Raw genomic sequence first — 4,202 nt, 5'->3', positions numbered from 1 at the left:
TGCTCGTGGGGGCCCTGGCCAGGGGCTTCAGGATACCCCCCCATTCGGAGACTAAAGGGAGGAGGGCTGCTTCAGGAACATCCGGGCCCCCAAGAACTGTATCTCCTCTGCCACGGGCAGGTGCCCAGAGTTTAACCCTTCCACGGCCCCTGGCTCAGAGACCAGGATGGGGACAGGCCCGCAGATGGGGTCTCTGAGGGTCACTGTGCCCTGAGGTTCAGCTGGTGGGCTGGGTGGGAAGAAGTCCCTTGGGGGTGCGTGGGGGTGTGCTGAACGGACAGACACACGAGAGCTCTTCTCCATGCCGCACCCAGAGGCTGCAGTTCTGGGGTACCCCACCAGAGCCCATTTCTCCCTGCGACCCTCCTTCATGGGCACAGACCCCTAGTGGAGGAAAAACCGCCCTATGGGGTTTTGGTTTTCCAGTTCGGGCCCCTTCACCTTTGAGTGGGACAGCATGGCCCCTACCCTGGGGTCCTCTGTTTCCCCTCCAGGCCTCCTCAGTCCTCCTGCCCCTACTGAGTCAGATGCCCTGGGATGGGACTGGGGAGGGAGTCAGATGTGGGAAAAGCATGCTAGGGAGGAAGGGAGGTTTTAGAATCCAGATGTTAATACTTAACTGTGGGCATTGGTAAACTGCTTTTGCAATCAGCAAAATCCTTTATAACATGTGTTATCTAGTCTTCAAGTGACTCAGGGAGCAGGGAACACCCCATTTTACAGCCAAAGAAACTGAGGCCTGGTGATCCCTCTGTGATCAAAGGTCCAGGGCTCTTTCCAGCCCTCAGTGGGCTGCAGTCCCCAGGTTTGGGTTTCAGGAGGCTGCGACAGATAACGCAGCTCTGGGGGGAGGGGACAGCAGGAAGCCTCAGGGCTTCCGATCATCTGGTTGAGGACCAGTCCCAGGTAAAGATGGGACCAGCCCAAAGATGGCTCGGCCAGCGTCCAGTTGCTGAGCTCAGCTTGGTGGGACCAGTGAGGGTTCTGCACGTCTGTCCCGATTCCCGGCATGCACGCCCTACCTTCCCAACACCCTCCACCCTTCCACTCCTTAAATGGATACTTAATGGCAAACAGGCCACCAGAAGCTTCTGTGGGTCCCCCTGCACCCACCCAGGCTCTGCTCAACCCAGGCAAGGGGGTCACCAGCCTCCAGCTCAAGGGCCTCTCAGGATCATTTCATGGACCGCCCCGACTTCAAACTCAACTGCCCGCCCAAAGACGAACGGGAGCTGATCTCTGGGTTTCAACACCAGCAACACCCTCCAGGGCTGAGTGCTTACTAAGCACCAGGCACAGCCAAGCCCCTCACCTGCTCTTCATACCACCCTGTGAGGCAGGGGCCGTTATCCCCACTAAACAGGTGGGGAAAGGGAGGCACAGAGAGGGTACAAGACCTGCCCCAGGGCGCCCAGCGGTGGCATGGCTGGGTGTGAGCCCAGGCTGGCCTCATCCAGCCTCTACGTGCTCAACCCTATGGAGCAGGAGTTCTTTGCCCCTCCATGCCCCGCTGCTCCCTCCAATGCCCTCCCTAGAGAAACTCCTCAGTTTCCCTAGCTTGTGGGCAAACAGCACGCAGACAGAAAGCTAGATGTAGAAGTTGGCCCCTACAAAGTGGGGGTGTCAGGGAGCCCACTCCTGAGCCTGGTCCCGCCTCCAGGTGTCCCAGCCCTGTCGCTGTTTCATGCCAGAGCACTGCCTCCTGTCTGTCCCTTGTACAGCTCGCCAGCCTCTGCAGACCCAGCTGGTCAGGCTCGGGCTCAAGACAGGCCCACACCATGTATATTTTCCAAAGTTCTATGTGTGTTGGAAACATCAATGAGCTAATCGTCTGGGGATAACTTCAGAGACCACCTTCAGCCCCCAGACTGCCACCCACTCACTCCATCTGCCCCTCTGAAGGGTTCTGGACAGATGCCTGCTGCCTGGCCTTATTGCCCACTGGGCCAAGGCAGGTGGGGGCAGAAGCAGGGGTGAGGGCCATGTACTCAGTGTACCGTGAGGAGACTGGGCGAGTGAGGTGGGCACCCAGCTAGGGTGGGGGAAGACGAGGAGACAGACCCACAGGGGCTCCTGCCTCTCACCTCCATTGCTGGGGCAGTTGGGGAGGGAGCAGAGGGTGACCCAGTCCCTTCTCGGTGTCTGTACCATCTCTAGAACGTGCATCTAGGACAGCCCCAGGCAAGGAAGTGTGGCCCGTGAGGGGGCCAGTAAGCTGGGCCCCCTCCCCACCCTTCTTGAACAGCCACACTGGGCTAAGGCCTGCTGCGTGTGAAGTCAGCTGTCCTTGCTGCCCTGAGTGGACAAAGACAAATGCTCCAGGTGCCCACTCTAGGTCCCCACACAGAAGGTGGAGACACCGCCCCTGGCCTGCCTGGGACAGTGAGGCCGAGAGCCCAGGCCATGGCTAGAGAAGCAGCAGGGAAAGGAGCAGAAGCTGCAGATACAGGGGGAGGCCCTCCAGGAAAGGGATGGAATTTGGAGATGGGGGTGGGCCGGGCTGCAGAGTCTTGGAGCAAAAAACCAGCCTCAGCCACCTGCCACTTGTGAGATGGCGCCTTCGGGGGCATTGTGCAGAGCGCCCCCTACAGCCAGACAGAGAGAAGAGCAGCTCCAGGGTCGTGGGAATGAGGCCGGATCGAACTGGGGATGAAGGTGGGAGGATCTAGGGAAGCAGCCTTTGGAAAGACACCCAGAAGCCTTCAGTGAACCAGGTCCCAGGAAGAGCCTCAGAGGGAAGAAGACTAAAGAAAATTCTTTGAGCCAGGACCCCAGGAGCTCCAGGGTAGATGAGGGAGGAAGGGCAGCAGCAGGCTCTTTTGGGGGAGCCTGTGTTTCTGAACCCCAAGTAGGGGCATAGAGTAGTCTAGTTCCAGAACTTTTCATCACCCGAATGGAAACCCCATTCCCATGAAGCTGTCACTCCCCATTCCACCATCCTAGCCTCTGGCCACCACGAACCTTTCTGTCTCTGTAGCTTTCACTAACCTGGATATTTCACAAAAGTAGAACCATACTTGGGGCACCTGGGTGGCTCAGTGGGTTAAAGCTTCTGCCTTCGGCTCAGATCATGATCCCAGAGTCCTGGGATCGAGCCCCGCATCGGACTCCCTGCTCAGCGGGGAGTCTGCTTCTCCCTCTCTTTCTGCCTGCCTCTCTGCCTACTTGTGATCTCTATCAAATAAATAAATAAAATCTTAAAAAAAAAAAAAAAGTAGAACCGTACAGTGTTTGTCCTTTCGTGTCTGGTTTCTTTCACTTAGCACAAAGTTTTCAAGATTCACCCACATCATAGCAGATGTGAGAACTTCATTCCTTTTTTACTGCTGAATAATATTCTACCACACAGAAAGACCACACTATCCGTTCATCTGCTGAAGGCATTTGAGTTCTTTCCATCTATTCTGTGTTACTGTGAATAGTGCTGCTATGAACATTCACGTACAAGGGTTTTTTTGTTTGTTTGTTTTTGGAACACCTGTTTTTGATCCTTTTGTTATGTACCCCAGGGGTAGAATTCTGGGTCATATGGTGACTCTACGCCTCATGTACCAATTATCCGCAAACGGCTTTCTACGGGCAGTTGCACCATTGCACATCCCCACCAGCGACGTAGGAGAGTTCTAATTTCTCCACATCTTCACCAGAACTTGTTACTACCTGCGTTCATAGTCACAGCCACCTTGGTGAGTGTGCGGGCCGGTTCTTAAGAGACCCAAGACTCCCTGTGTTGGGAGATGGGGGCCCAGAACGAGGATCTAAGCTGAACATCAGCGGGGCCCCAGACAGATTTTTATTATCACAGCACTCAGGAAGGAGCTGGCTGGCCGCCCCACCGCGCTCAGATCTAGGTGCTGGAATGCAGAGAGGTCTTGCTTCCCTAACCATCCCTGACCATCCCGCCAATCCTTCTCTGCAGTGGGAACCCATGGAAGGAGCAGCCGGCAGCCTTCCCCAGTCCCCAGGCCTTGCCAGGTGTCCCCGCACCAGCTGGGGGTACGCTCACCGGTCTGCTGGCTCTTTCTGTCATGTATTTCTGACAGTTACCTTGTCATTGCAATTACTGTTTGTAATTGAGTTAAATGTTACAGCCACGGACAAAACAGAATTGCACAAACAAGGAGAAATGTTGTCTCTTCTGAAAACTCAGTTGAAAGACACAATCTGAGTCACACAAACAATTAGCTGTCAACTCAGGTGGG

This window comes from Mustela nigripes, chromosome 16 (genome assembly GCF_022355385.1).
Source record: "Mustela nigripes isolate SB6536 chromosome 16, MUSNIG.SB6536, whole genome shotgun sequence".
NCBI classification, from domain to species: Eukaryota; Metazoa; Chordata; class Mammalia; order Carnivora; family Mustelidae; genus Mustela; species Mustela nigripes.
This window is presented reverse-complemented; position numbering follows the sequence as displayed.